Genomic DNA, 12,657 nt, shown 5'->3' with positions numbered 1-12,657 from the left:
TTTGATCGAAAACAAAGCGACAGCCCGTGGGGACGAAAAATGAAGCCAATGCAAAAGCATCTTAAATATTGAGCAGGAAATGACTTCACTTGCTGCAAAAGACATTCTGTTTAGCTCCTTTGCCGCAGTAAACACTTACATATTACGACATTGTGATTTCAAGTTATACTGACGCTTTTGAATTTAGTTATAGCACAGGCCTATGAATTTGCAGCATCCCTTGATCTCCTGGCTAGATTCACTCCTCATTCATCACAGTGAAAGAACAGTAAAAGAATTGTTTATTCACAGAAAATGTTCTTCTTCTTCTTTTTTTTTTACTGGGAACACATAAAAAACAAACAAACAAAAGAAGACTTATAGTATATAGTAGTGAAAAAACAAAAACTTTTCTGTCATTTACCGTTTTTTTTGTTGTTTTTTTTACTTATTACTTAATTACTTTAGTGTAGTATGAACTGCCATGGGGAAGTTCTTGGGAAAATCTGTAAACTTATTTAGATGCATTTTAAAAAGGCCAAAACATTCTTCACATTGTCCAAAGCTGTCTTTTGGGCTGGACTGGAATAGTTGGCAGGCTGATTCTGGCCCCTGGACCTTATTAAGCCTTGTCCCATCCCGAAGGGAGGGAGTGTGTAATCTGTTCCATGTGTTTGTCTATTTGCTAGCATTCTAGCATCCACAGTTTTCAAGATATCGCATTTGAATTTTGTGTGACGGTAGATGCTACTAACAACTTTTTAATATTTTGGTGGTCAAGGTCAAGGTCACATGAAATGTGAAAATCAGTAAAAACTTTATATTTCCTACATTATTTATGGATGATCTTCAAACTTCACTACACATTGACATACTATGATTTGGGCGACATGAGTAACTAGGCTAAGCCTTTGACCTTGACCTTCATTGTTAGTGCCCAAGGTCAAAGTTGACCTTGACGTTTTTTCTCTTTCAAAATACCATATCAAGAAAAATAACAAACGAAAGAGCAAGGTGACAACTATACAGCACATGTTTTGTTTTTGTTTTTGTTTTTTTATGCCTTGTCATGTGACAATGATGCCATAACAGGCGGACACCATTGTACTAATAAAAATATCAAAGTTTTGGTAAAGCCCTTACCCATCGTGGGGAGTTGAGCTCTCTGATTGCTCTTATTAAAGTTTAGTTAGGAGCATATCCATTTTGAAGCACAGATGCTATTTCAAATTAACTGAAACATACTACCTGCTCCAAAAAATCCAACATGTTGACGGCCATCAAGCTAATATTGAAGGGTCAGCACGCAGAGTCCTGAAAGTGGATGATGTTATGGTGGCTAGATCATACATATAAATGATTCTGCCAGTGAGTCAGCAAATGTTACCCGACTAGCTGCATTGGCTTTTTGTGAGTAAAGCACTTAACCTTGCAGAGACCAAAAAGGAAAGCAGTACAAGCTTATTTGATGTTCTTAGTGTCACTGCTGTTTGGAGGGAAAATGTTTAGACTTGCTAGTTTTCAGTGTCACCCACACAAAGCTGCTACTCTGCTATGTCACGTTGACGGTGGGAAAAGTCTTGTGCACGCGGGCAGGCTTAGCTCTGGAACGAGTCTAAGCTGAAATGACAAAGGCGATCTTTATACCTCAGCGTCTATGATGAAGTTCTCTGCAGGCCAAAGAATGAGTCAGTTTAGTATTAAAAGTGATGGTAGGCATATTTTGCTTGAAGAGAAAAGCACTCTTTCTTACACGTACACACTGGGATGCACTCGAGGGATTAGAAAGCCTTTGCATATGAAATGTCAATGCTCCTCCTCCTACTATGTGTACAAAAACAGATGTACTGTAGAAAGAGCTGGGATGACTGTAGCTTTGCCCATTCTCTGCTGTAGCCTACATTACTGAACAGAGCGATGAGCAATGCTCAGCAGTCATACTTGCAAAGTTGACAGCACAAACTCCAGCTAATTACTGTAATCTTATTAAGAAAATGTGCTTCCTGAGTGTGCTCAAGCATGCCAAAAATTTGTGTGCACGTGACTGCTTGTCAGTATGTTTGGTTTTCTTTCAGGTGTTCAAAGACGTATAATGTTCCCAGTGAGTCACCCTGCACGATGCAGTGGTTATTCAGTGGCTCAGCAGAGTGACGTTCATGTTCTCCCATCTGAATCCTATAATTTCCTACAATCAACTCTCGGAAAAGGTCTTTTACTCTGGCTGAAAATAGAACCTTCTTGAGTCTAAAAAACTTTCTGCTCTATTCGTGGATCACAGAGTTGTCCAGCTCAATTTCAGAGAATGTAAGAAGGATAAAGGCAGATTTCATGAGCAAAAGCAAACATCACTGGATCGCTGCTTGTATTTTATTCCAACAAAGGTTAGTTTCTTTCACTTGCACCATGTTGTAGAGACGGGAATCAAAAACCGGTACTAAATTGTGTAATTTCATGTAAAATGCATATCACATGCAAAATGTTTTTAGCCACATGTAAGCCTGTTTCTACCAATTCTACTCTGATGTTAAAAACATGCATTAGTAATCAATAAGGGTATTGGTAAAGATCTAACCTTTCACCAGAACCAGTAACACAACTGGTAAATCAGCAGTTTTCTATACTATCCAGTCATTCACAGTTTCCTCAAGATAATAATTTTGCCTGCTGCAGTTCTTCCTGTTCTCAAACGCACTCTATTAGTTAAATGCTTGAGCTTCATCTTTTATTAAATGCATCTAATTACCACATAATTACATGGGGAGGGGGTTCTTTATTCAGATATTAGTCACATGTGTCAGACTAACTATACTGGAATGAACCGAGATGAACCACTGCAGACAGCCTGCGTAACAAGGCTGTTGGATTGTCATACACTGTCACATGCAGTGGATGAGCATCACAGGCTGATCATTATATTTCAGTGACTGATTTTTTTTTTTTATTTCTTGTGGGTCCCTTTCTGAGGACAGATTGTCTTACGTCTTCGCTGACTCTGCCAGCATCCTCCTGTGTGATGTCAGTAGAGAATGTGACTTGCTGGTGATTTCCACAAACACATCACATGAATGTGTGGGCAGACCTCTGACAAGAGGGAAAGGATGAAACTAAAAGGGGGGAACTTAACAGAAAAAAGTTTTAAAATCTGCAAGAGGTTTATCTGAAATGAAAAATTCTGCCACGTAGAAGTTTTAATCCACTATTGCTAGCAGAAAATAGCACACAATTAACTGGGATGATTCAATTCGCTTCTGCCTGTGGGGACTGAATTGCTTTTAGAGCCTGCATTAAAAGAGGGGCAACCTCTGGGGGTGAGAAATAAAGCCAGCGCAACTTCCTAAAACTGGAGTTCCTCTAAAAGCAGCTCAGTCCCTGTAGACTTTCATGTTAAAATACCCAACTCTGCAGGAGATGTTTACATCTTGGTCAGTGAAATCAATCAATAAATAAACTTTTGCTGTCATTAGATTCTCATTAGCTTCAGTCACTGTTAATGCAACTGTGTTACCAAAAAACTGACTTGCCGTGTAGCTAATTCCACTAAGATGCCATCCGAGAAGCCTGTGCTTCTGTTTTGGGGAGTGAAACTGTGGTATTTTAATCGTCTATTACTTACCATGAATTATTTGGTCTGGCACGGACCCATGCAGTGTCCATGGAAGCATTATCCAATTAGTTACAAGTGTGCTCTCTTGTCCTCAAACATGTGGTTACCATTATCTTTCACATACCCTCTATGGCATTACCACATAAAACACGATACATAATACAGATTTTCTGTAGACCGTTGATTAGGGTAGCACAAACAATGCTGTCACCAGCATTACAGGCATTTGGTTGCAATTCCTGTGGAAACTAAAGCTCGTCCAAAAGTCCTGCAGCATCCTCGCATTCGTTTCATTATAGCATTGTGGTTTTACACATGATCACTGAAATGCATCGGGTTGGGAGATAATTATGGTTTGGTATCGCTAAGTAAAAATTCCATCCATACCAGCACATAAACGGATGTGCTGTGAGGCTTTCTGAAAGTCCCTTTCTCATATTAAAATTCTTACATTTGCAAAGTTTCAACATGTCTGGGAGTTACAGCTGAGTCACTCGCAATTTTATTTGTTCCAGCTATCACCTCAAGCTGTCATTTTGAAGGTCAGCTTAGTGATTTTTTTTTCAAAAGCTGCCACAGTAGTTTGTAAAAGTACAATCCGGCTAAGTAATACAATACGACCAAATAAAAATACAAAATAAAATTCAAATTAAAAAGCAAACTGACTGGTTGCTGTACTGCTCACACTGCGTGAGATTAAAAGAAAAGTGTGGTCCTCTCTTCATGATTCTGTCATGCCAAATAATACAGACACACGGCTCAAAGGGTACTTAAGGAAAGCAGTGTTAGTGTCACCAAGTGTGGAAAGCTTTTAGTAACGATCTGCAACGTGTGGCAAGTGTTGAAACACAGCCCTGCTTTGTGGAGGGAGGAAACTCCCGAGGCTTCAAAGCAGCATTTCAATCCGGTGATTCACATTGGAGACACATGGACAAAGCAAATCCTGCACGGCACTCACATGCACACACGCTTAGAAGTGGGGCTGGGTTGCTCAACAAGTTCACACTTTAATGTTAACCTGCCTTTGTAGAGTTGTGCTGAAGCTGCTCATGTGCTGCAAAGATTAAACATAATATAAATCTTATATTTTTATGTAAATATATGTCAGAGTCACTGAATCTAGCCGATTCAGCATTGTTGATACAAAAAGCTTTGATTCAGTGCTGCACCTTTCACATTGTCATAACTTGCCCACACACTTAAGTGCCAGTAAAACTGCTCGATACAGAGGACTGTGTATTCTTTAAGCTCTTCAGAAGCTCTTGTCTTTTCCTAATATCGCTGTAGGAATGTCAACTTGCTGTAACAAGATCTGAACTTCAAGGAGTTTAGATCTCTGACTCAGTAATAAAGTTTGTTCAGCTATTCTAACTGAAAAGTCTGTGTCAAAAAGCCATGGACCTTTGGCATTTCTCCATGCCCACATTAACACGCCTTCGTCTGGTAAATGCCAAAAGTACTGTTACCCAGATTGCCATTCTCCCAGCATGCACTAGGCAAGTGCAGGGGTGGACAAATGGACTGTGGTGCTGGATGGAGGAGGACTCTCCATGATGACGGCTGGGGGAAGATGAATCTCCACAGGGCCAGTGCTTACACACTCAAGGGAAAACATTTTTAAAGTTATATTTAATTTGCGATTTTTCAAATCTAAATTTCTGTTTGAGAATAGCTACAACCTAAACTGTATTTGTGTGCTGTTAAATATAGGGTATCAGGTGCAAATATTCACTGAAGGGAAGAAAAGAAGCTGTCATTATATAGCTGAAACTGCCTTTTGTTGATGCTCTTGCTCTCTCCTTTGTCTACGCTCACTCATTCATGAAAAAATCAGCTTTGGCATAGAAATAGCAAGAGAGAGAAAAATTGAAATGCCAGGACAGAGAGGAAACGGGAGGGTCAGGTATGAGGTTCGCGTGGTCAAGATAAATGTTTCCGGCGGCTTGCCTGACGGCCCCATCAATGAGCCAATCAATGCATCATCTGCAATAATAGATCTGCAGTGTGCACTTGCTCTGCTATTGAGCTGAGTGGGAGACACTACTGTTCCTATGGCAACTGGCACTCTCATCCTCGCCCGCACGTAAACATCCAGCTGTTATTAATTTGGCTGCTTTGTTAGTCATCCTGAATTGCGTGCACACCTCCTTGGTTAAGCATTGCAATAATATTATTTCATAGACTGATAACCAAGTCTCACAGGGTACAAATGCGAAAGCATTATATCTAAACTGAGATCTTTCCCTACACATCATTTAAAACGTTCAACCGAATAAAAAAAAAGGGCTCATAATGCTTTAAAGAGCAAAAGTTATGCAGTTATTAATGTGTATTGCTCATAGACAGTATGGATGTAGTTGCTGTGATGTCATGCACTGACTTGTGAAAGTCCTGTTTATGAGATATTTCTTGGCCTTTATATACAATGCAAGTACACTTTTGCATTGCGTTAATGTTTCCAAGCAACATCCACGTTTTATACATATTTCATGACTGGTGGGTGAGTGTTTGCTAGCAGTTGCTAAGTTAATACTGTTACAAAGAAGTACACATCAGTACACCAGAAACCTCTGTGTGATTGGTTTGATTGTAGGCAGGTTGCTGCGGTCGCCCATAGTTTGTATAGCAAACACAGACTTGTCTCAAAACACTCGTTAACTACTCTCAGAGCAGTAGTGAAACTGCACACAGTGAAAGTGCCGCACAAACCTGAAATTGAGAACGCTCACTTTCATAGTAATAGTTTTGCCATCCCTGCTGCTACAACTAAGGTGTTCCAAAAGGTGCAACTGCATTGCACTGTTTCCAGTTTCACTCACACTTGGCGAATGGTTTTGGTAAGTGTTTGTCGACGACGACTTTCCATACAAACTAAAGGCAACCACGCAAATCTGCTCGTGACCAAAGCAATTACAAGGATTTGTTTCTGGCAACATGCTCTTTGTGACTGATTTCACCCAGCAACAGCCAGAAACCTCCAACAACCACTTGCCAACCAGTTGGAGAATAGTTTTATCTAGTGATCAATAGGTGATGGGTGGTCATTAACCTTTGGACTGTGTCACCGAGGCCATAGTAAAGATGTAGGTAAATGAACTTATCATTTTTCTTGGCTTACTGTAGACATAATATGAATTCGATTTAATCAGTGATAATATCTAAACAATTTTTATGTTATGGTGACCAAAAAAACTAAGGTTGTGAACTTCATATTGTTGCAAGAGTTGATTCACAAATGACTCTCCTAATCACAGCTTTGTTCTTTTCTCTCATTGCTTTCAGCTTACTGGTAACTTGCTCATGATGCTTGCAACAGTATTTTCAGACTGTCTTTGTCTTAGCTTTTTGCCAAAACTTATCTTCCTTATCACCATGCTTTTACTTTACACTTGTGTTTATTTTGTGTTAATCACCTGACACCCACAGGAAGTATCCACCCAGATAACACCGTCTGCATAAACAAGTTACACAGATGTTTTACTTGGACCATTTGACAATACCCCGGAGTTAAGAGCAAAGTTTAGGCATTTTAAAATAGACAAAAACATGGCAAGTAAATATGCTATATAATATATAAAGTAAAAACCCATATGATATGGGTAATTTGAGAGCCATAATCACTGCATTACAAATCAGTTTTGCTTGTTATACAACAAATGGGGAGCAGCTGCTGCAATGGCTCTTCTGAATGATTGAAACTGACTGAGACAGGAGTGATAGACAGTGACAGTCACTGAGGTACATGCGTTCATGAATAAATTTTCAGCTAGCCAAATGTGAAACGATAATTGTTGACGAACTGTCATGCCATTTACTGTTAACAAAGCAGCAGGACAATAGCAGTTGTCACTGTTTGTATTCCTTTCAGAGGAAGTGAACAGGAACACATCCTACTGGATATCCTCTGTTTAGTTTAGCGGATGAAATGGGAACAATAAGCCACATGAATTTAGAGCTGGAAGGAGAATGGCGAGCTGGACTCTAACCCAACAATCCTGTTGAAATAGCAGGATGAGCGTGTGATGATGCTGGATTTTGATAGTAGATAAGGGAAGAAAGGTTAAGCAGATGTATAAATTATTAAAGCAAAATACAGCCAGTGGGGTAAATAGAGGGGAAAACCAAGACATCACTGACAAACTGAATGTTCAAAGATGCAGGTGGAGTAGCTTGTGTTTCATAAGTGATGTCACTTAGATTATGTCATGTCCAATTTTGTAGGGGAGGGTTTCCCTTGAGGGGTTTCAGGATAAGGCTAAGGGGTAACAAGGAGATACAGTAAAGACAAAACAAAAAAGAAAAGAAGAAAAAATGTTTTTTCTTTATCTTTATCCCCAAAGTTAAAATGACATGAAATAAAATGGCATGAGAAAGATGCAATGTTTACTTTTAGACAGTTGTTGAAGAAGTACAGAGAAGGAAAGGTACTGCATGAGGAAATCAGGAGTGGCAAGGAAGCATGTGAGGGTGGTGTAGCACATGTATGAAGACAACAAGACAGTGGTCAGGTGTGCGGTAGGAGTGTTGTGTGGTTTCAAGGCGGGGGTGGGATATATGAAGGTAAATATATTGCAAAAAGTGGGATTACATCAGACGTCAGGTCTGAGTTACTTTTTGTTTACACTGGTGATGATCAAGCTGACAGATGAAGTCAAGCAGGAGTTTCTGTGGACCATGACTGTTTTTGCAGATGACATTGTGGTCTGTAGCGAGGGTAGGCAGCAGGTGGAAGAGAGCCTGGAGAAGTGGAGGTATGCTCAGGAGGAAGAGGAATGAAAGTAAGGAGATGCAAGACAGAACACATGTGTGTCAATGGGATGGACACAGGTGTCACAGTGAAGCTGCAAGGAGCGGAGGTAGTGAAGGTGGATGAGTAACCATCCAAAGTTACAGACACTGAACAAGAGAGGTGAAGAAAAGAGTGCAGGCAGAATGGAGCAAGTGGAACTAATGGCCACAGGAGGCAGAGCTGGAGGTGGCAGACTGGAAGATGCTAAGATATTCACTGTGACTGAGTAGAAAGGACAGAAACTAATGTGGCAGTGGGATAGCTCAGCTTAGGTAGAAGGTAGAAAAGTAAGGCTGAAATGAATTGGACATATACACATATTTATAATCATGTATTCAGATTCTAAAAGAGTACAAAGAAATTCACAACCCTATGTATCTGTTTTGGACTTTGCATTGTGACTTCCATATAAGGACTGTCTGGTTTTCTTTCAGATACATTTACACGTGCTGAGGAGCAGGTGTCAGCACGTACTCTGAGGCTCTCCTGAGGTCACCTGTGTGACTACACCAGCTAAGTGCAGAAACACAGACAAACAGCTTTACTCACTCTCCTTTCAGAGTGATGCGATGACTGTAATTGCGAGTTGTGTCTGTGCATCTGTGTGTGTGTCAACTAAAAGCCCACCCGCAGGCCCGTATCCATGCTTGACTAACACCTTTTAAATGCATACGGTGGCAAGTTCACCGCTGCACAGCAGGTCAGGGGATTTAAATCTCACACTTGTAGCAGTGTTTGTTTTTTGTGTATGGGTTTCCCCCAGGTTCTCAGGGCTGCTGGCACAAAAACAGACTCTGAGCTATAGAGTGTAAATATCCTGCAATGCTCTGATGACCTCTTTTAAGGATGACTGTGACTGTGTGAAGTGCTATGATTCCTCGCAATTGTATACTTGCATTCTACTCTGATATATCATTTCTTTTTATGTGTTTATTAAGGAGTCTGTGAGATTGCTTTGCTTTTAGAGCCACTACACACACACACACACACACACACACACACACACACACACACACACACACACACACACACACACACACACACACACACATATCTTTTAATGCAATTATCTGCCGAATAATATGTCTTGCTGTGTGGTTTATTGTCCTAACAGCCCATCAAAGTCCTCCAGTTTTACTGAGTGAAATAAAAGTATTTCATTCATACAGTTTATGGATACATTTAGCTGTTACCACCCTCGGATCATTTTTGGCTCCAAACACAAATGAAATTAAAGCTTCAAACCAGAGTCCCAAAACACATGTCTGGCACCACAGTGTCTATGTTCATTATGTCTGTGAACACTTTGGATGTGGATGGACTTGTGTCTCAGTTGTTTGTCACTGTTTGTCGCAAATCAGAGGAGGCACAGGAAAAATAGAAGCAGGATTTTGCTCATTACCAGCCTGTCAATTTTGTTGGATACAGTCTACAGCACCTTGCAAAAAGAATTTCACCTCTATCAGCTATCAGCAAATTGATAAGAGTGATGGAAAAACACCTCCTTGACTATCCTTTCAAAACAAACATGAAGTAACTCTTTGCAAGAGTGTGAACAAGTCTGGGCATGCTTCCTAGTCCAATGTTCAAACCTATCAGGAATGAGGAAGATATTTTATGTAGTTAGACAATAAAAATGCCTTCCGGCGGTTTATCTTCTATCTGCCTCTACAATCTCACTCTGCAAGTGGTAGCTTTTGTTTATTGTTCTTTAAGTTTCTTAATGTGAGGATCCTTTGTCCAAAATCAAAGAATGATAACGATACCTACATACTATGGAGATGCAAGTTTCTAAGCTGGCGTCAGCTGTCTTTGATGGAAAACTGAAAAATCAATCAGTGGTGTTTAGTCAGGGCAAGTAAGGAAAGCAGTATTTGTCCAGTGAAATCTAAAAGCAGAGACCAATTAAAACTTGCCATAGTGAAAGCTAATAGTCTCCTATATTACTGCCATCTTATAAGGATAAGGAGCCATTGCCACGGTGTATATCGAAACCCCCCATTATGAAACACAGTATGACCAAGATTGATTTTTATTCAGTATGACCACAAATGGTTCAATAAACTCGGCTGTAAAGCAGTTACAGAGATCAAGGTATAGAATTCCTATAGACTTCTATAGAACCAGAAGTCTTTTTGTAACTTTCACTATCGCCATCTGGTGGCCTTACAATTCCAAGTTCAAGACACCTTTGAACTTGCTTTATTTTTCTGTTTTTTTACTGTCCAATTGTCTGACTAATAAGCTGTGAGGCCAGAAGCTTTTTTCTGGTTGGATGAGATGTGCACTGTGAATAAACCGTTGGTGGTCTTTGATGGGGGGCTGATGGTGAACTAGCTTGCTAGACAAGCTGCTGCTGGTTCTGCTTTCACTGCTGTGAGATCAATTATGATATGAGTTTTGTGTGGAAACAAAGCCAGCATTAGCAAGTAAATTAATGTTCTGTCATTTATCATTTTAACAGATGACTTTTCTGTTATTAACCACCATGGCCAGAAACTCCTTCAGCACATTAGTAAGGAAAGCTTTGATGATGACCCAACTTCTGCCATGCTGGGTATAATAAAACAGGCAAGCTTAACAGGTGCAGGCCCCAATATAACCTTCAGATTAGCTCTGAGAAATCATTTAAATGTACTGATTTTAACAGCTGATTTGCTAATAAGACACCTTAATTAAATATTAGTCCTATTTTTATCCCCTGTAGATAGAAAGAGCTAATCACATTACACACAAAATTCCTCCAGTGCTCATTATTGCCTAATGATAAATATTGTGATGAGAACGAGCCAGGAAGACAGGAAAGAGTGCAGAAAGGTGGAGATGTCTGGGAATCTCACATGAAATACACATACTAATACACACACAGAAAAACGCACATGTTAAGGGTTTTCCAAAACTCTATTTGTAAGTATTTGCAACATTTCAGGAAGCACTTCACAAGGCAGTGGAATAGACACAGTAATTAAAGTCATTTTATTTTTGTCTTTGTCACTGAAATTCAAGTCGACTGGGTAGCTCAAGTAGAAGATTGTCAGTGTTTCTCTCGCTGATTCACCTCACCTGGAAATGAGAGCTGCCACGGTGCACATTTCTATTCACTTCATTAAAACATCCTGTCAGGTATTTTCATCGAACTCTCCGTTTCCAGATTTTGAGTCAGTCCTCATGCATTTTTTTCAGAGCGTTTCATTACATGAAAAATCTGTCAGTGTCTCATGTCTTTGCCTCTGCTGCTGCTGATGTCATTTCTTGCCGATCACAAGATACACACAAAATCAGATCACATGTTTACACAGCCTGTCGTGGGAGGTAGACAAGATGAGCTCACTTGTTCACCCACCCCCCCCAAAATCTCCCTTCTGACACAGTGACTAGACAAGAGTCCTGTGCGACTTGACTGACTTCAGCATCAGTGCCTCGGCTCAGACATTTTACTGCCAAGAAAGACTTTAAAAATTCATTAAGCTTAAACTCCTCAAAGATTATGCAACACAGAGGAGAAAAGTTGTTTTCAGCAGCTGTATTTCACTGATGTCTAAACACTTAAAGTGGAATGCGTCACTGAAAAAAGTGAGAATGACAGAACCCCGTTTCATTTACAGTTAGTCTGTGTGACTTTTATATCTGAATAGATTTACTTGCTGTAGTGTTTATATAACATGCAGATAGATGGAAACCTTCCCCCAGGGGGCTTGGTGGAGTTTTTCCTCTCTGCTTCGTTAGATACTACACTAAAGGTCTTCTGTGTCGATCCAGTCATCCATGACAATAGACAACATAGCCCAGAGGGTTATTTTTATTCTCAAACTTTCCCATTTTGACTAAAAACTAATAGGTCATACAAGGCTCTCTGTTGCTGTTTATAACACTCATATGACTTTACTGGTAATTAATGCAGATGGCTCATTTCTGTTAAATGCATGAATTATGTTTAACAGTAAAAGAAAGCCTCACAGTAAATTACAAAGTAACCCCAGCATCATATTCAGATTACTTTCATATTGCTAAATGACTCACTTTAGTTTTAAATACATATTACATTATTAGGTTGACTTTAGTCAGTGCTATAATTAACATATTAGGGCAACTTAATCTGTAATATAACACAGTTATTATAATGTAATTATTATATAACATAGCTATTTTAGAGTTGTGCGCTAAAGTATTGCCATGTTGTAGCCAAAGACTTTTAAATACTGGCAAACATTGTATATCTGTGAATCCAGGCTGGGATGTTTTTGTGTGTTTGCAGGTTTACCCCCTTGTGTGAAACTCCATCGTC

Source organism: Maylandia zebra, linkage group LG12, assembly GCF_041146795.1.
Source record: "Maylandia zebra isolate NMK-2024a linkage group LG12, Mzebra_GT3a, whole genome shotgun sequence".
Lineage (NCBI taxonomy): Eukaryota > Metazoa > Chordata > Actinopteri > Cichliformes > Cichlidae > Maylandia > Maylandia zebra.
The sequence above is the reverse complement of the archived record's forward strand: the minus strand, read 5'-3'. Positions refer to the sequence as shown.